Source organism: Chiloscyllium punctatum, chromosome 50, assembly GCF_047496795.1.
Source record: "Chiloscyllium punctatum isolate Juve2018m chromosome 50, sChiPun1.3, whole genome shotgun sequence".
NCBI classification, from domain to species: Eukaryota; Metazoa; Chordata; class Chondrichthyes; order Orectolobiformes; family Hemiscylliidae; genus Chiloscyllium; species Chiloscyllium punctatum.
The window spans coordinates 25,921,970-25,942,857 of record NC_092788.1 but is presented as its reverse complement, the minus strand read 5'-3'; the positions used below and the strand labels follow the sequence as shown (position 1 = coordinate 25,942,857).

The following is a 20,888-nucleotide window of genomic DNA, read 5'->3' as shown; positions in this document are numbered from 1 at the left end:
CGTTCTTCCTGCCTAAAACGTTTACCACTTCTTATTTTCAAGACAGGAGTTTTGTTTATAACACGTTCCAAGAACAGGAACAACCTTCCAATCTCCTGAAGCCGTTTCCAATTTAAAATGGAAGTTTTGTTCCTTTCCCACGGGAAGAGCAGTTAATGAGAAAGGAGTTTCCACGAGCTGAGTCCCAGGGTTTGGCAGGAAGCCCTGATTGAAGCTGCAGTGGCCGCTTTCAGTTGGCATCGGGGGAATTGGAGGACATGGTGTCGTATTCTGCTGCGTGTAACCGTCTTGCTCCCTGTGGACTCGGGGTGAATCATGGATGAGTTTTCGGAACAACACTGCCTTCCAGTCTCTGGCCATCTGCTATCTAAGGAAATAGAAACAGAGTTATTTGTTCAGTTCGAAGTCCTGGGCAATGTGAAAGATGGAACAGGTCTGATACAAAATTGGAGACTGGGAAAATGGTTGGAGAGGAAGTAATAAAAGAGAAGCTGAATATAAAGTTGGAAGTCAGGAGACATTCAATAAAAATGAAGAGTGTGCAAAAGCAGGTGGAGATGGGCATGGAAAAGAAGTGTCACTAGTCCCGAAGTCTTAAATCGATTTATATTTCCAAGATGCTACAAGACCTGCTGAGAGTTTCCAGTAATTTCATTTATTGCTTTAGAAACAGAAGATGGCAGTGATCCTGGAACAAACAGCTCTCCCGTGCTCTGGGGATATTTGACTTACTGTGTCTATTGCCCGCACTGAAACCTCACGATCCTGCCGCACCTCCACTCTCGTTACTGACAATATACTGTTCATTACGTTAAACACAAGAAGAACAATTGCAAAACGTTGAGGGAGAGTACCCTTCGGTTTCCATCAGAACAATCTGAATCACTGAAAATTGGTTCAGGACCCATGTGACATTGATCCGTCTCTGTCAGACCCCTCGCAAGTGGCCATTCGCTTTCCGTGCCTTTGAAAACTTTGGGTGGTGCACGGTTGGTTTGGAACCTCACGTTTTCAAACGGACATCATTCATTGTATTTTCGGCTGCACTGATAAAGTTGACTCTGGGGCCTCCAGTAAAATGGAAACAGTGTTCACTCAGAAACCGACGTGTGATCAAAAGCAGGCGGACAGATGTGTCAATGAAAGCAGCAAGAACATTCCCCTGCGAAGGGTTGCAATACTGCACGTGGAACGAAGATCCGGAATTGTATGAAGCAGTGAAAGCGCCCATTGTGAGGCTTACACCCACCACCCTCAGATTAAGCATCTCACACTGCACCGACTGAGCTAACCAAGCACGGTGCACTGTGGATTAGTTTGCGATTACATTGCTAGCATAATTCATCAGCAATTTGTTAGGATCCAGTTCATTCCTCCTAATCACAAAAATATCATTCACACCTTTCACTTCAGTTATTCCTTCAAAGCATTACAATCTATTCCGCACTTGTCCCTGGATTTAAGGTTCAACCTTAATATCTTCATACTTTCACTCTCACCTTATGTCGCTGATGTGATTTCCAACCTCTGTGGCAAACAGTAAATCAGTCGGGAAATTACCAAAGGAAACTCAATCATTTCCGTTTACAGTTTTGGGCATTTCCCATCTGCTGACGAGACAGAGTCGTCTCAATCAACATTTTCTTTGTTCTTTCTACCTAAAACCTTTACCAATTCTTATTTTCAAGTCAGGAGTTTTATTCATAACACGTTCCAAGAACTGGAGCAACGTTCCAATGTTCTGAAGCCCTTTCCAATTTAAAGTGAAAGTTTTGCTCCTTTCACACGGAAAGAGCTGTTACTAAGGGAGCAGTTTCCATGAGTTGTTTCCCATGGCTTGGCAGAAAGTCGCTGATTGAAGCTGCAGTGGCCGCTTTCTGTTGGCATCGGGAGCTTGGAGAAAGTGATGTCGTATTCTGCTGCGTGTAAACGTCTCACTCCCTGTGGACTTGGGGTGAATCATGGATGAGTTTTCCCGGTTATAATGTCAATACATGGTTGGGGTAAATGCTTGTGCTGAAATATTTGAGGTTTATTCCCTGGGTGGGCACGAACCACCAACATTTCAGCCAAATGCGCCTACCATTTGAGATACAGAAACTGACAACGCAGATATCCAAAAGCAAAGTTATCGACGGGATATGAGGATCTGTCTGACAGCAGGAACTTGCGTTGTTTTCAGAGACGGTCGCTGATTTTATCACCGAGAGGGTAAGCACACTGAGGAGCTGCAAACACTCAAATTAAAAGGCATCCACACATGCGCAGTGCTCTCACATACATCGCCCACACAATTGTGCACTGACAATGCTGGTATTTAAAGCCACAATTCGATAGAAATTGAAGCTTAAAATCCAGCACATTAGACCGCTCGACCATGCTACCACACAAAAACCCACACTCAGATTTGTTATGACCAGTGTTTCAGCATGGATTCACGTCAGACACTTCGAACTCGCAAATATTGTAATGAAATTGGCGTAATTTAAGAAGAAAGACCAAAAAAAATGTACTGACAAAGAACAGGCCCTTCATCCATTCAAGCCTGAGCCGATCCAAATCTACTGTTTAAACCTGTCACCCAATTCCTAAGCATCTGTATCCCTCTGCTCCCCACCTACTCATGCATCTGTCCAGACGCACCTTAAATGTATCTACCGTGATTACCTCTCCCGTCTCTGCTGGGAACGTGTTCCAGACACCCACCACCCGCTGTGTCAAGTAGTTGCTGCGTGTATCCCTCTTAAACTTTTTACCTCTCACCTTGAAAGCGTGACCTCTCGGTATTTAATCCTCCAACCTGGGAAATAAAACTTTTCTCTATCTACCCTGTCTGTACCCTTCTTGATTTTGTAAACCTCAAAAAGGTCTCCCTCAAACTCCTTTTTTCTAATGAAAACAAACCTAACCTACTCAACCTCTCTTCCTACATTGCACCTCCCAGACGAGGCAACATCCGCTTAAACCTTTTACACCCCGTCTCCAAAGCATCCACATCTTTTTGGTAATGTGGCGACCAGAAATTTACACAGTATTCTAAGTGTGGCCAGACCAATGTATTGTTCAATTTTAACATGACTTGCCAGCCATTTTATTCAATACCCCATCCAATAAAGCCAAGCATACTATATGCCTGCTTGACCACTCTATCCACCTGTGCAGCAACCTTCAGTGTATAATGGACCTGCACTCATAGATCTCTCTGTTCATCAACACTTTTTCCCCCAAAGCTCTTCCGTTCTTTGTATAACCCCATCTATAATTAGACTGACAGAAATGCGTCACCTCACATTTGTCTGTTTTGAACTCCAGCTGCCACTTTTCAGCCCAACTTTCCAGTATATCTATATCCTCCTGTATTCTTTAACAGTCACTTATAATTTCTGCTAGTTCAGAAATCTTCGAGTCATCTGCAAACTTTCTGATCATTGCAACAGTGCTCTCTTCCAGATCATTTAAGTATATCACAAATAACAGTGGCCACAACACTGACCCCTGTGGAGCACTACTGGTCAGCTTTGTCAATTTCCAGAAACTCCATTCAACTGCCACTCTCTGTCTCCTATTGCTCAACTAATTCTTTATCCACCAGTCTAGAACACCCTGCACACCATGTTACTTTACGTTCTGTATTTGGTTACCATGGGGAACCTAATCTAACTCCTTAAAGTAGTGCATGTATATGACATCAACAACCTTTCCTTCATCTATCAACTTGGGCACTTCCCCGAAAAACTCTATGCCTCTCACTGATATGCACATTATTTTCTAAATATGAATAGATCCTATCCCTCAGTGCCTTCTCCAGCAACTTACCCAACACTGATGTTAGGCCCATTGTTCTGTAGTTATCCGGAATATCCCTCTTATCCTTCCTGTACAGGGGACAATATGAGCAACGTTCCAGTCGGCTACAACCTCACCTGTGCTGAAGGATGCCACGAAGATATCTGTCAGGGCCCCAGCTATTTCCTCTCTCTAATCACTCAGGAACCAGGAATAGATCCCATCCATTCCTGGGGATTTGTCCACATTAATTACCCCTAGCCTGCCCAAACAGTATCCCTACTTACGTCAACATGATGCAGACTAATCAAATGTCTTACTCTAGACTCAACATTCATCATGTTCCTCTCCTCAGTGAACACTGATGCAAAATAATCATTCAGAATCATACCCACTCTCTCAGATTCGACATACAGCCTTCCTTAATTTTCCTTTAGTGGACCAATCCTTTCTCTGCTTCCCTGCTTGCTTCTTATATATGAATAATAGGCTTTAGGATTCTCCTTAATTGTGCTATGGTGAAGTTGTTTAATGACACCTTTTAACACCCTTGATTCCTCGTTTAAGACTTGTCCTACTCTTCTCATGTTCCTCCAGGGACCATTATGTTGTTAGCTGCCGAGGCGTTATGTATGCTTCCCTTTTCCTCTTCGCGAGTCGTACAATTGTTCTGTCATCCACAGTTCATGAATATTGCCTTTCAAATCCTTTGCCTTCAGCGGGACATGCCTATCCTGCACTATATTTAACCTATCTTTGAAAGCCTGTTACATTTGAACTGTGGACTTCCCTACAAATAACTGTGTCCAATCCACATTTTCGACCTCCTACATAATTTTGATATAATTAGCTTTGGCCCAGTTTGGTACTCTTTCCTGAGGACCACTCTCATCTTTGTCAATGAGTATTCTAAAACTTACAGAATATTGGACACTTCCCAAAGAAATCACCCACGGCAACTACTATCACCAGCCCTGGATTATTCCCCAATATCAGTTCCAATATGGCCTATTCCCTCGTCGGACTATTGATATACCGCTCCAGAAAACTCACCTGGATTCTTCTTACAAATGGCATCCCATCCAGACCTCTGACGCGAAGAGTATCCTGGTCAATGTTGGGAAAATGGAAATCTCCAATCAACACTAAATTATTGCCTCTACGTCTTTCCATGATCTGTTTAAATACTTTTTCTTACACCTCACGGTCTCTGTAATGCAACCCCAAAAATCTAACCTCACCCTACTTATTTCACTTCTCCATCCAAAGTGTCTCACGACCCAAGCCCTATATGGTGTCCTCCTTTCGCACAGCCATGATATCATCCCTGACCAGCAATGCAACTCCTTCCCCTTTTACTTCCTCCCTGTCCCGTCTGAAGCGTCTATATCCTAGAACATTTGGTTGCCAACCATGCCCTTCCTTCAACTAAATCTCTGTGATCGCAACAACGTCATATTCCAGGCACCAATCTAAGCCCTAAATTCATCTGTCTATACTCCATGCATTAAAGTAGATGCATTTCAGGTCACCAGTTCTTCTGCATTCATCTGCTCTCTGCCTACTCTTCCCATTATTAATGCTATCTTCCAGATCCTTAGCGTTTCCAGTTTCCACCTCACTGCCGACTTGTTTAATCTTGTGGTTCCCAGCCCCCTGCCACATTAGTATAAAACCTCCCCAACAGCAGTAGCAAAAACTCCCGAAAGGACATACGTTCCCGCCTGGTTCAGATGTCGATCATCAATTTTCTTATAGTTCCACGTTCCCCAGAACTGGTCACAAAATCCAACAAATCTGAAACCCGCCCTGCAGCACCATTCCTCAACTCACGTGTTCACCGTGCCGTTTTTTAAATTCATTTCTACGCTGGCAGTCACATGGCACCGGCAGTAATCCCGAGATTGTTACCTTTGAGGTCTTCCTCTTTAATTTCTCTCCTAGCTCCTTGAATTCTCCCTGCAGGTCCTCATCTCGTTTTTTTTTCGTTGGTGCCTGTATGCACCAAGGCAACTGGCTGTTCACGATCCCCTTTTCGAATGCTTTTCAGCCGATGGGCGACATCCCTGGCCTGAGCACCTGGGAGGCAACATAACTCTCCAGAATTGCTGATACTCCACAGTGAGTCCACCCGCAGCTCCAGAGTGGCCACGCAGTCAAACAAGTGCTGCAGCTGGACACTTCTTGCAAGTGTAAGTTTAGAAAACCTTTACAAGGATTTGCAAAGTTTGCACTGCTTGGACATGAGAACGAAACTGAATAGGCTTCGTCAGATTCCCAGGAGCTTCAGGGCTTAGAGATGGCCTCACAGAAGCTTATAAAATCATGAGAAACACAGACAGAGGAAATAGTCAGGGAGCACTTCTTCACAAGACACGCAAGTTCAGATCTACATAGTAAATGTTTCATGTGAGAGAGGAAAGATTTAAAAGGGATGTGAGGGACACATGTTTTTCACACAGAACTTTTGTGTGTGTGGAATGAATTGCCACATTTAGTGGCAGAGTCTGGTGCACTCACAACATTTCAAAGGCATCTGAATGGGTGTATAGACAGGAAGACCTCGGACAGATAAGGCACAAATATTGGCAAATATGTATGGATTAATTTCGGTTATCTATTCAGCAAGGGCAAGTTGGATCGCGGGATTTGTTTCCATGCTCGACAAGTCTGAGATGCTCCAGCTACCAGCAGCGGTTTGAATACACGATTTGCAAAGAAATGCATGTTGTTTGTTACTCAGTCAGCGAGTTTGGCTATTTTGTTTGGAGGGTGGATGAGCCCAACCGATCCAGAGATGAAGGTTTTCCGGATATTTGCTGCCATTGACCATTCTTCTTGACACTTTCCCAAGTTCGCCATCAAAGTTTTTGGCTGAAGAAAAATACCTCACGTATCGCATTACCCACTTTGATCTCCAGCGAATCCAAAAACTGACAGCTCTTATCATGGAACAGAATCATAACTGAAAAGGCAGTTCCATGATCAGACACACCGAAGCTTAAGTGCTGTCTGTGAGGCACTGTGAGTCGTCTCTGACATGAACTGCTTGCACAAGTAACAGCGAGGCAATTCCAAACCTACTGGAGATTTAGTGTATTGCCAAGTCCCAGAAAGTGCTCAAGTATCATAAAACAAAACAGAACAACGAACCATTAAAAGTGAACATTTCCAAGTATATCCGTGATTAAATTAGGCCATCAATGCGCCGGTGCCCCCATCTGATCGAGAGAGCCAATCACCTTTCTCCCTCACCAGGACAGTAATGAAGGAAATGAAAGCACAGCAACGTTTCACATCGCGATAGCCCACCTTTTCGTTACAGCATCAAAAAACGGCGAACAGATTCAATGCAGGATCTTCTTTCGAAATAACGGTGAAATAACTATGTCTATTCACATTCAGAGTAAACGGGGAACAACGCAAGTTGTCTGGAAACTTAGTAACCAACATAGAATACTTTGTTCCCAGATTCTACTGATGCACAGACTTTGATATGAAAAGGTACCTTGGGTGATTGCCCTACACCCAGAGATCTTCTGGCTGCCTTCTGTTTGCCCTGTCACATTAAACTTGTGCTGCTCTAATCGAATTTGTACTTCTTGCCATTTGTCCGTATTGCTACTAGGGATAGCTGGTCGTGGCAACTCGTGACTGCCACACAAATTCTTTGCCAAAATTGGATAGTCCCGCAACGTGATTCGCAGTGCACGAACTTTGCAACGAGTACATGCCACGCGGCAAGTTAAAAAGCACGCTTCTATTTATTAAAGTAAGTTTCTGGGGACTGACAGCCAGATTCCTCCTTACACTCGGAATTATGACAACACATAAACCAACAGCCTCTCTCAGAGACAAGTGACCACTGCCCATCTTGTGCCGGACAAACGTAGTTGACAAGATTGCACGCAGGGACTGCACAGAAAACTATAGAGGAGAAGCAGGGAGACGATCATCGAGCTGCATTCATGCAGTTCAGTTACCCTGTAAACCCCATTCACAGCTGTTCCTTGTAGGTGCACACAGGGCACTGAGTGTCTCTGACTCCGGGACTTGGAACTCGACCGTCTGCAGCACTGGTTACTTCCTTGTGTGAGGTAACTCCCGATGGAACATATGTAAAACACGATAGCTCATTGAGAAATGCGTCCAAAATAGTACCCAAGAGATGTATTTCTGTTGTGTTTCAGGTCCTGTTCCTGACATGACATTCAGCATTGTACTTATTGTGTGCTTCCTGACGATTCGGTGCATGCTTCCGTGATCGCATTGTGTGCAGTAACCTGCGTTTTAGCTGCAATTATGTATGTTTGAAACCCAGGACCACCGGCCTCTATTTTGTTTTCCTCTTCTCGTGCGCAATTGCAACACAGTAAACGATCAATTAATATTGGAAAATGACATACCCAGGCGTGTGAAAAGCCCAGTTTCCGTGGCAATTATGCAAGGGTTAGAGATTACTTTGATTCAGGAGATAAGGATGGAAAGTGTGTTTGGGTAGAGATGAGGAAAATTGAGGAAAGAGGAAACCAGCCGATGTGGCTGACAAGAATACTAACAGTAACCACAGTGTAAAAAAAACGTACAGGAAAAAATACCGCCTATGAATGACAAAAGAAGGCAAGAATTATGGGAGGCATTCATGTCCCTTCTATCTCTCCTGTTTGAATTGTAAAGAAACTTTGAAGAAAAACAATCGAAAAGTTTTATATGCCCCATCGAACAACGTGCGCTGTACCTTGGTCATTGATTACTGTAGATTAGAATACTTACAATGTGGAAACAGGCCCTTCAGCCCAGCAACTCCATACCGACCCGCCCGAGCCCAAATGCATTCCTCTCCTTTAACCCCGTCAATTTAGCACGGCCATTTCAACTAACCGGTACATTTTTGGACTGTGGGAGAAAACCAGAGCAAGCGCACGCAGCCACGGGAAGAATGTGCAAACTCCACACATTCAGTTGCTTGAGGCGGGAATTGACCCTGACTCTGTGGCATTGTGAAACAGCAGCGCTCACGATGGTGTCAGCGTGAGATGGGATTTATTTGCCTTCTTTAATTGGGAAAAATCTCTGTCATTGTGATCATCTGGAAATACCAGTTCCTTCGCCAGAAAAAGAAATGAATATGTCATTAAGCTTTGTTTGTTTCATGTCCAAGAATACTCAGATCAATAGCTCCTTTCAACGAATAATTTTGACTCAATTTTGCTGCAAATATCTTTTCCTAACTTTGTGTTTTTCTTCTTTTACATTGGTGTCTCGCACCTTACAAATGACAGCAATGGTATGAAAGGAGATGGAAGCATTTAACTCATCAAGTCAGCGGCAGCTTTCAATGAGATCACGGCTGATTTGGTCAGTGCTCAGGGGGCGGTGCTGTCTGTAGTCATGGCCGAGTGGTTACGCAAATGCAGTGCAGGAAGGTACAAATCAAGCTGATGCTAACAACGGCTCGTTTTGAGCCGCTAACTTGCAGTGAAGTGTCGGCGCCAATAAAAGTTGTCACGCATCTCGTCTAATTCCACATCCTGAGCTCGAAATGACCAGATGTCTCTCGCTGAGTTTCGGCAGGGTCTTGCTTGGATGACACCATGACACGTTTTCACTGGATTGGATCATGAAATCGAGTCGGGACTGTGAATAAAACGATGGAAACTTTCAGCAGAGAAGGAGGTAACACTGAAGAAAACAGCTGAGGACAAATGTTTCTCCTTTGTTAGTGAAAGGCACTGCTTCACAAACTGGAAACTTCGAAGTGAAGCAGTGTTGGTGATTATCTTCGCTGCTTGTTCACCTTTTTAATTCTGTTTCCATGAAAATCCATGGCATTACATATCGACTTTCTGCCAGCGGTCAGTGTGTCAGTTGGGCCAGTGGCGTAATGGATAATGCATCTGACTTCGGATCAGAAGATTGTAGGTTCGAGTCCTACCTGGCTCGAGAGGGATATCTCACTTTAACCGTGCCCCACGTTGACGCTCCCCTGTGAAGTCGCTGCCGGTGTGGGGGGTATCTTTCTGTGTGTCTCCCTTTGTGGGTGAAAATGAGCTTGAGTTCCTCAAAAGATTTACAAGTCGTTGTGGAAGCGTCATACATCTGTGCCATTTAATAACATAGTCATTGACAGTTGCCCTGGGAACATTAGAACACACGAGACTTTGGGCCAAGGTTGGAAACTGCGACTGGAATAGATGGCTCTCTGATTAGCCGCGATGCACACAGGCGGAATGGCCTTTTCCCACTTTGTAAATCTACGAAGACAAGTTGAAAATAATCTGCAACGAAAATGTTCAGAAAGGGTGTTTTATTTACACCAAATACGATAGCATCTATCGCCTTGTCTTGTTATTTACTTGTGAGGATTCGGTACTCTCAGCACCGTGGCCCGGATCGTATTCCCGCTCTTTGAATGGTTGTATTGTTCAGCTAACATGTCGGTGTCCCAGTACTTCTGCCGATTTTCCGATGCGAGCAGGTCATTGGTTTTGTCCAAAACATTATGAATGTTCACATAATACAAATAGCTGCAGTTGCTGGAAATCTGAGCCAAAAACGAAAATTGTTTGCGGAACGCAGAAAGACTGGCAACAGAAACATCGACTTTCCTGCTCCTCGGATGCTGCTGTGCTTTTCCAGAATTTTCTGATCTAAAATCAGGTTTCCAGCATCTGCAGTGCCACTTTTGCCGAGTTCCTTCAGTGTCGCTGGTTCCCAATTCAAGAACTCCATCTCTAGCGGTTTCATGTCTGTACCTCCATGCTGTGGAGTTGAAGAGTGAAGAAAATTAACTCACCCCCTCCATCTCTGGGGTAATTAGGGGCTGAAAGTGAATCGTGTCACATTGAAGTATATCTACATGCGACTTAATCTCTGTCTTTTATTGGGAACCATCTCTTTCATTGTAACCATCAGGAAAGACCATTTCGTTCGCCAGAAAAAGAAATGAATATGTCATTAACCTTTGTTTGTTTCATGTCCAAGAATACTCAGATCAATAGCTCCCTTGATTACCTCTGCTGGTCATGTTCGCAAAGAGATCGAGCAAATTGCCAAGTGTGAATTTCCTTTCAATAAATAATTTTGACTCAATTTTGCTGCAAATATCTTTTCCTAACTTTGTGCTTTTTTTCCTTTTACATTGGTGTCTCGCACCTTATTAATGACAGCAAAGGTATAAAAGGAGATGGAAACATTTCACTCATGTCAGCAGCAGCTTGCAATGAGATCATGGCTGATTTGGTCAATGCTCAAGGCTGGTGCGCTCTCTGTAGTCATGGCCGAGTGGTAAAGGCGATGGATTTGAAATCCATTGGGGTTCCCCCACGTAGGTTCGAATCCTGCTGACTACGTTATGAATGCTTTCCTGCTGGAGCAATTCAAACTTCAGGATGCCAGTTTTGCAAACCAGCCTGTCATTTGATTAGACTTGGGAAACTCGAGTTCTTCATCAGAAATGTTCCATATTTTAAACATTATCTCTGTTTCTCTTTCCAGATACACTGCTCGACACATCGGGTTTCTGCAGTTGCTATTAAACGTCCTGAGCAGAAGTGCTGCTTTTCATTAGATTCCTTTAATCCCTTGTCCTCTGTTCTCTGACTCTGGTCATTGGCAATACTTCCTCCTGCCCGTCAGAGAACTCATTCCCCACCGCTCCCTCTCACATCATTACAAACGACCGCAGGAATTTGCCACTTAACCATCTTTGTTCCAAAGTGAAGCTCACCAGCCGAGGGAATCTCCCCACCAAACGGGACTTTTCATCCCTGGACATGGTGCACGCCAGAGGATTGTGAAGAGATACTGTGAAAATATTGTCAGTTGGCAGGTGGAAAAATGTTTAGGAAGCAAATCATATAATCTAGCCTCCAGCTTTGGAATTCTTGAGAAACTCTTTGGGAAATGGAATCAGAGGAGAATGAAGAAGTGTGAACTGTCAGTCCGAGTAGAGGAAGGGACATTGACTCTGATGTTCTTGGCACAAGAACTGATCTGAGAGATTGAAAGAATTCTCACTCCCGTACGTGAGGAATACAAACTTCATCTGGACTCTGGGACAATGAAAAACTCTGGAACACTCAAGACAATGTCCAAATATTGACTGGGATCACTACAGTACGAGTTCTATAGATGGGTCAGTTTTTGTCCAGTGTGTGCGGGAGGGCTTCCTGACAGAGTATGTAGAAATGCCTTCAAGGGTAGAAGCCATTTTCGATTTAGTACTGGGTAACGAGCCTGGCCAGGTTTTAGATTTGGAAGTAGGTGAGCACTTTGGAGACAGCGATCACAATTCTCTCAGGTTTACTTTCGTGATGGAAAGGGATTGGTGTACTCCACGGAGCAAGAGTTTCAGCTGGTGGAAGGGAAATCACGATGCAATGAGGTTAGATTTAGGAAGCGTAGAATGGGGTAGGAAACTGCAGGGGGTGAGCACATTAAAATGTGGAGCTTATTCAAGGAAAAGCTCCTGTGTGTCCTGGATAAGTATGTACCTGTCAGGCAGGGAGGAAGATATAGAACGCGTGAGCCGTGGTTTACTAAGGAAATGGAATGCCTGGTTAAGAAGGACAAAAGTCTTATGTTCGGACAAAACGTGAAAACTCAATTAGAGCGCTCGAGGGTTCAAACGATATCAGGAAAGGCCTAAAAAGAGAGCTGAGAAGAGCCAGGAGGAGACATGAGAAGTTGTTGGCAGATAGGATCAGGGTTAATCCTAAGGCTTTCCATAGGTATATCAGCAATAAAAGAATGACAAGAGTTAATTTGGGACAGTCAAGGATAATAGTGGGACGTTTTGTGTGGAGTCGGAGGAGATAGGGGAAGCACTAAATAAATATTTTTCGACAGTGTTCGTGATAGAAAATGAAAATGTTGGCGAGGAAGATACATAGATACTTGCGTCTAGTGTAGTCGATATTGAGGTTCACAAGGATTAGGTGATAGAAATACTGCAGAGTGTGAAAACAGACAAGTCCCCTGGGCCGGATGGGATCTGTCCTAGGATCCTCTGGGAAGCAGGGGAAGAGATTGATGAGACTTTGGAATTGATCGTCAAATCATCGTTGTCTACAGGAAGAGTGCCTGTGGAATGGAGCATAGCATATGTTGTTCCCTTGTTCAAAAAGTTTCGTCGAGGCAACCCTGGTAATTACAGACCAGTCAGTCTCACTGCAGTTGTTGGTAACGTGTTGGAAAAGGTTATTATAGATAGGATTTATGACCATCTCGAAAAGAATAATCTGATCAGGGACAGTCAGCACGGTGTTTTGAAGGGTAGGCCTTGCCTAACGAATCCTGTTGACTTTTTTGACAAAGTGACCAAACAAGTAGATGACAGTAACCCGGTTGATGTGGTGTATATGAGTTTCAGCAAGTTGTTCGATAAGTTTCCCCACAATAGGCTATTATACAAAATGCGGAGGAATGGAACTGTGGGAGAGATTGCAGCTTTGATCAGTAATTGGCTTGCTAATAGAAAACGGTGTTGTAGTTGTTGGAACATGTTCTTCTTGGTGTCCAGGTCTTGGCGGTGTACCACAAGGGTCGGTGTTAGGTCCACTGCTGTTACATGAGATCTAACCTTGCCAATCAGTCTCCCATGGGAAACATTATTGAACGCCTTACTGAAGTCCATATAGATCACATTTATTGCTCTTCCCTCATCAATCTTTTTTGTTACTTCTTCAAAAAACTCAATCAAGTTTGTGAAACATGATTTCCCAAGCACAAACCCATGTTAACAATCCCGAATCAGTCCTTGCCTTTCCAAATACATGTACATTCTGTTCCTCAGGATTCCCTCCATCAATTGGAGTATTCTTGGCAGATGCAGTTTCATGTAGGGAATGCGAGGTCATATACTTTGTTGGGAAGAATCAAAAGACACACTAGTGTTAAAATCGATAGAAATGCAAAAGAAGTGCCGTGCAGAGGAGTCTCAGTGTTCTTATACATGAAACGAACAAAGATTAATCACATATTTATTTCTTGCTGGCAACAAAAACCTTTTCTGATGCTCACAATTAAAGAGATGGTTTCCAAGAAAATAGGAAAATTAAGTCACCAGTATAGTAATCAATTACCAAGATATCCCTCGTGATGTTTTATGAGACATGTGGGATTTTATTTGATTTTGTTTCTCCAAACGTTTTTACAATGGAACCGAGAGTTTTAGATGGGAAGTTAAGATCACGCATGACTATTGCCATTTTTGTCACTCACACGCATTTTTTCCTCCTGTACGATTTATTTCGCTTTGTGGTTACTGCGAGTGGGCTTGTAAACTACACATGCTTGTGAGTTCATTCGTCACTGTTCCTCAACTCCAGCCAAACTGACTTTACATCCTTATTTCCTGAATCAAGGTAATCTCTAACCATTGCATAAATGTCATTAAAACTTCGGTATTTCACACGCCTCTGTATATCATCTTTCAATATTAATTGATCCTTTACTGTATTGCAGTTGTGCATAAGAAGAGAAAAATAGAATAGAGAATGGTGGACCTCCGCTTCACACACCCGTTATTGAAGCGAAAATGCAGATTACTGCCCATAATACGATCGTGGAAGCATGTGCCGAACCCTCAGGAAACACAGAATAAGTGCAGTGCCACAGGGCATGTCAGGGACAGTCCCAGAAGGACAACAGAAATGCTGCTCTAAGCTCCTTTTTTGGATGTATTTCTCAATGAGCAATAGAGTGTGACATGTTTTCCATCAGGAGTTATCTCACACAAGGAAGTAACCAGTGCTGCAGACGGTCATATTATCCGAATTCCAAGCCCTGGAATCAGAGACATTCAATATTCTGTGCATAACTGCAAGGAACATCTGTCCGAGGCGATTTTACAGTCCAGATGAAATTATGAATGCAGCTCTCTAGTTGTCAGCCTCTTTCTCCTATGTCGTGTTTCGTGCAGTCCATGCGTGGAATCTCGTCAACCACGTTTGAACTGCACATGATGGGGTATTGGGCCTTGTTTTCTCGTGAGTTGTCTGAGTGAAGCCCTCGGTTTCTGTGCTGTCATATGTCCGAGTGTTCGGAGGAATCTGGATATCGTTTTCCAGAATTTGTTTTTAACACAGGGAAGCATGATTTAAAAATTACCTCATAGCAAATCCGCGTTGCGAACTTTGTGTGCCATGCATTTGCGAATGAAGGTGGGTGGATATTGGTTCTTGGCAAAGAATTTGTGTGGGCGTCAGTCCAGCAGTCCCTAGTAGCAATACGTACAAACGGCAGGGGCCACACATTCGACTAGAATAGCACAACAATAATAGGACAGGGAAGCAGAAGACAGCCAGACAATTCATGGAAGCAGGGCACTCATCCACGGATTCCATCCATTGGACCCAATCTGCAATCCCAACAAACGGAAGCAGCGGGAATTAAACCAAATTAATTAGTACCAAAACATGAGAGCAGCACTTCACAGGAACCTCTGCAGAGCTGAGAATGTCACCCAGAAAGGGACGAAAAGTCTACAAACCATCTTCCTAGCGTCACGAACTTTTCAACAAGAACACCAGAAGCATCCGAACTTCACATCTTTCTGCTCCAAGACACTCCGCTTTTCCACAACAGAGAATTGCACACTCAACTACCGCGTGTAAGAAGAGAATTTCAGCCCCTACACGACCAAGGGCGGCAGTAAGAGCGAGGGGAAACAGCTGCCACTGTCATTCCACAGCTACAAACGCTCTCTTTGTAAGGTACATTATTGTATGAATGTCGGGGCAGCAGTAGAATATGGGAACTAAACAGCCTGCGCTGTGTATTCATATTCTGGACAATGTGACTTGTTCACAGTTTTCCCTGAAAGTGAGTGGACGTCGTTATTTCACCGCTGTTGTGAAGCCAGATCCTGCACTGAATCTGCTCCCTGGTTTTTAGTTGTTGTGGCTAAAAGGTGGACAATCGCAACGTGAAACTTTGTTATAATTCTCTCATTTCCTTCATTACTGTCCTGGTGAGGGAGGCTGGAGATTGGCTCGCTCGCTCAGATGGAGGCACCAGCGCATTGTTGACCTAATTTAATCGAGAATATAATTGGTAATATCACTTTGCATGGTACATTTCTCTGTTTTGTTTAATGTTACTTGAGCACTTTCTGTTACTTGGCAATGCACTAAATCTCCAGAAAGTCGGGAAGCTCCATTTGGAATTGCTTCGGTGTTATTTGTGTGAGTAGTTCTTGACATACACGTCTCGCACTGCCCCACAGACAGAAGTAATGAGTTTGCGTGTCTGATAATGACTCTGCCTTTTGAGTTTTGCACTTGGTCGACGTTAAGAGCTGTCAGTTTTTGGATTTACTGGAGTGTTAAGGGGATAACACGATTTGTGAGGTTTTTTTTAGTCAACGAAATTATTTGATGGAGAACTTGGGAATGTATCAAGGAGAATGGCCATTGTCTGTAAATATCTGGAAAATATTCCTCTCTGTGTCATTTCAAAACATTACGCCTCAAGAAAAAAATAAAATTCAAACACGCTAACTTAGTAACAAACAGCATGCGTTTTTGCAAGTGGTCTATTCAAACTGTTGTCAGGTACTGGAGTGTCACAGAATTGCCGAGCATGGAAGCAAACCTTCCTATCCAACTTGCACCTGTTGAACAGATGACAGTAACTAATCTAAATATATTTGCCAATATTTGTCCCTTATCTCTCCGAACAATTCCTGTCTGCATACCCATTTAGATGTCTTTGAAGTGTTGTGAGTGCACCAAACTCTGCCACTAAATGTGACAATTTATTCCACAAGCACAAAAATGTCTATTAAAAACAAGTGTTGCTCACGTCCCTTTCAAATTGTACTGCTCTCACATTAAACCTATGCTATCTCACTGTAAACTCATGTGACTTCTGAAAAAGTGTAGATTGACTATGTTCTTTGCTCGTCTACCTCATGATTTTGTAAACTTTTCCAAGGACATCCCTCAGGCCTGAAGCTCCGGGGAAAACTGTCGAAGACTACTGAGCTTCTCAATAATGTCCACACCGTGTAAACCTTTAAAATCGTTGTAAATATTTTTTTTAAAATTATGCTAAGGTATTCATAGAAAGTGCCAGGGGATATTGCCTGAAGTGAAGCGATGCTGACACATTAGTCTTGACAGGTTTGGCGCTTAGTTATCGTCAGGGGGCGTCTCCGAGTGGTTTAATGTCGGTAAAAGCAATGAATGCAGATGCTGGAGACCAGATTCAGGATTCGTGGTGCTGAAGAGCGTAGCAGTACAGGCAGCATCCGAGGAGCAGTAAAATCGACGTTTCGAGTGAAACCCTGTATTCCTGATGAAGGGCTTTTGCCTGAAACGTCGATTTTACTGCTTCTTGGATGCTGCCTGAACTGCTGTGCTCTTCCAGAACCACTAATCCAGAGAGTTTTAATGTGCTGGGTTTAGGATCCAGTCTCTATTGCGTCGTGGGTTTGAAACCCAACTTTGCAATAGAACAACTGCAGGCAGCTTTTTATGACTGAACTACACAGGTCCTGATATTGCTTTGTGGGTGTGTTTGTTACTCCTCGGGTCTCTCACCCTCTCCGTGATAAACACGAAAACATGAACAACTGATTCTTAAAATAATGAGAACTACTGCTGTCCACATCCTCTCGATCACTGTGCGTTTGGATGTGTACACGCACAATTTTGCTGTCAGTTGCTGTGTCTCAAATGATCAGAGCATTTGGCTGAAATGTTGGTTGTCCTAGCCCAAAAAGAGCACAGACCCTCAAATATTTCACATCAAGTATTGAGATCGACCATGTACTGACAATACAACCACGAGAACTCATCCATGATTGACCCTGAGTCCGCAATGAGTGAGACGGTCACGTGCAGCAAAATGTGACCCCACTCTCTACAAGCCCCTGCTGCCAACTGAAAGGGGCCACTGCAGTTTCAATCAGCGGCTTCCTGCCCAGCCCTGGGACACAGCTCATGGAAACTCCTTCCTCAGGAACGGCTGTTACTGTGTGAAAGGGTAAAACATTCTAATTCAATTTGGAAATGGCTTCAGAAGATTGTTTCTGTTTTCAAAACATTTTATAATCAGAATTCCTTTCTCGAATATTAGAACTGGTAAACTTTGTAGGCAGGTAGAACAAAGAAAGTGTTGATTGTGAGGACTCTGTCTCTTCAGCAGGTGGGATTCCCTACACTCTAATCAGAAATGATTTGGTTTCCTGAGGTATTTTCCCGATTGATTTGCAGTCTGACAGAGTGTCTGGGAATCACTTCGGTGACCTAAAGATCAGGGTCAAAATATGAAAATATTACCAGAGAATAGTAAATCCCGGGGCAAGGCCTAAATGGATTGTAATGGTCTGAAGGAATAAATCTGAGAATTGAACGACTTGGAAAATGTTATTTGCAATGGGGAGGAATGAACGAGATTTTTGAAAATTGCCGTGTCAGCTGAATTAAAGTCAGTATGAAATGATAAATTAAGCAAAACGAATGCTGCCCTGGTACGCTCAGTCGGTAGAGCTTGAGACCGTTAATCTCAATGGTGTGGGGTCGAGACCCACGCTGGGCGCTGTTGTTTGTTAATAGGTTTGCCGCTCTCCATTAATGTTGCAAGAGCGAATTCACTCGCTGAGGCAGGTTTTGTTGACACATTTTTTTCCTCCGTTTTTGATCATCTCTTGGTTTCTGAGTGAAAACTGTCTCCACTGTACTGCAGGTGCAAGAGACAAGGTTATCAGTTCAGCCGAATATGCTATAAACGATGTCCCTTCCAAATCTTGAGGTTCCATTCCAAATGTGCCCCAACCAAAATGTCCTGAGACGTCGAATGCGAATGGCCACATGACAGTGACAGCTGCATGTCAAATGATGCTGCAATAGAATTAACTGAATGAGAATGCTTTGATGGAAACCGAATGGAACTCTCCCTGAAATTCTCCCAATTCACTCGGTAAATGATGCTGTTGTGTCCCCATATGTGTTTACGTAATGAACAGCTTATTGTCTGTAACAGGGGTGGGGGTGATGCAGGATAGTGAGGATTCCGTGTGGGTCAGAAGTGATTTGTTCGAACAGGGAATTCAAACGTCCACAGAGCAGACATAGCTGATTGGTCCAGGATCAGACTTTTCCCTTCTGTTTCCGTACCAACAAAAGAAATTGCGGGAAAATCTCAGCAGGTCTGGTAGAATCTTGGAATGGAAAACCGAGTTAAGTCTTCAAGACCAGTGACACTTCTTACTCCATGTCCATCTCCGTCTACCTTTTTATTGAATATCTCCTGACTCTCAACTTTATACTCAGTTTCTCTTTTATTACTCCATCTTCAAACATTCTCCCAGTCTCAAAATTTAATAGCAGAACTGTTCCATCTCTCACCTCGCCGAGTTATGAGATGAGGACTTCGAAATGCACGATTAACCCTGTTTCTATTTCCTTAGAAACTGGACGGTCAGAGACCAGAAGGCATCGGAGGAGAGTTAGAGCTTTCAGCCCATCTGGTCTGCCCGCCATTCGGTCATGACTCATATCGTTCCCAAACCAATTTTCAGCCTTCTATCTGTGACATTTATCTCCCCTGAATTTAGGATTCAGTCTTTTTCCCAGAGTGCGAATGAAACTGTCCCAACCGTCTCCACATCTGCTGGCAGCTGTTACACCGTATTTGTGAGTGATCGAGCTCAATTTCAGTCCCACGCAGCAAACACGTCTGTTCTGAGCAATGCAATCCCCGCTGCATGACAGATCGATCGGGTCTCTGACCCCACGGTTTTTCTGCGAGGTAGTAGTTAGCTCCTTCACCACCCACGGCAAGGACCGGTGCTTCAAAATGTGGGGACAAAGAACGATAGGCACAAGAGTTTGTACAGGTTAGGTCGAAAGGGTTATTGTCAACTTCAGTGGAGTCCCTGCTTCAGAGTCTGGATTTGAATCGCCCAGGCCTGGATAAAATTCCAAGTCAGGAAATGAAGATTTATTTCTCTTCTTGTGGCTACTCTGAATGAAAACCATTTTCTGCTTCAACAGAGAGCACAGACCCGGTTCTGCCAGAAGGAATCCAGTGATTGATTGCATCCAACTGGAATCATAGAGTCATAGAGATGTACTGCAGGGAAACAGACCCTTCATTCAAACCTGTCCATGCTGATCGGAAATCCCAACCCAATTTGGTCCCTCTTGCCAGCACACGGCCCATATCCCTCCAAACACTTCCTACTCATATACAATTTCAAATGCCTCTTAAATGTTGCAATTGTACGAGCCTCCACCACATCCTCTGGCAGCCATGGCAGCACAGACACTGAATAAATTGTCACTGCAAATCCCCTCTAAGGATCTCGCCTTTCTGCGCTGAAACTATCTCGCTGTTCATTCAATGTCGCTATGTCTAATTCTTGGAAGTCGCTCCCTATCGACATCATGGCTGTATCACTGTATTGAGCACTTCGAGGACGAAGTAAAGGAACTTAGCATCTCAATCTCTTGAGTAATTATGGTTGGGCAGTGAAGCCTATCCCAAAGAGTGACGTGCATTCTCCAGAATTTCGTTTGAAAAAACTGCAGTTTCCAAGTGGACATCCGAAAGTGGTCCGGAACAAAAGTAAAGTTTTGAAGGGAAAGTAGGATAAACTGAAAGTCAATGATGACTGAGATGAATGAGGCAGAAAGTGAGTAAGGAGCTGTTGGTACAAGGATCAATGTCAGTGCTAATGGTTTAGCCCTTACTGCCCACTGTTAACATCAACTCACACACCACTCCTGGTAAATTCACCACAATTACCCTGGTCTCTTGGTATGAGTTTCTATCTGTACATATTCAGGTGGTAAATCGGCCCCGAGAGGATGAACGCATACTGTTTATCCTGTCAGGTTAAAGAGGTGAAGGCATCAGTTTGAAATCAAAGCAAGAAGAGATTGCCTCTTCCTGTACATTTTCAGTGGACAGTTAACAGCTGTGAACTTCTTTCCTGCACAAGCGGACGTTGATATAAATTCTCATCGAGCAGCTTTATTACAGAAAGGTAGTCCGATTACCTGTGATCAAATATTTCATTAAATGCCTTGATTGATTTGAAGAACCGTGTCTGAGGTTTCTTCAGTTAAATCATATGATAATAACCATGA

At 43.6% G+C, this 20,888-nt stretch overlaps 2 non-coding genes across 2 annotated transcripts; both read left to right on the top strand.

The window, feature by feature from the left end:
* Positions 1-9,656: 9,656 nt before the first annotated feature.
* trnar-ucg (transfer RNA arginine (anticodon UCG)) lies at positions 9,657-9,729 on the top strand. The gene has a single exon. It is a non-coding gene; the product is annotated as a tRNA-Arg (tRNA).
* Positions 9,730-11,056: 1,327 nt separating this feature from the next.
* trnas-uga (transfer RNA serine (anticodon UGA)) lies at positions 11,057-11,138 on the top strand. The gene has a single exon. It is a non-coding gene; the product is annotated as a tRNA-Ser (tRNA).
* The last annotated feature ends 9,750 nt before the right edge of the window (positions 11,139-20,888 follow it).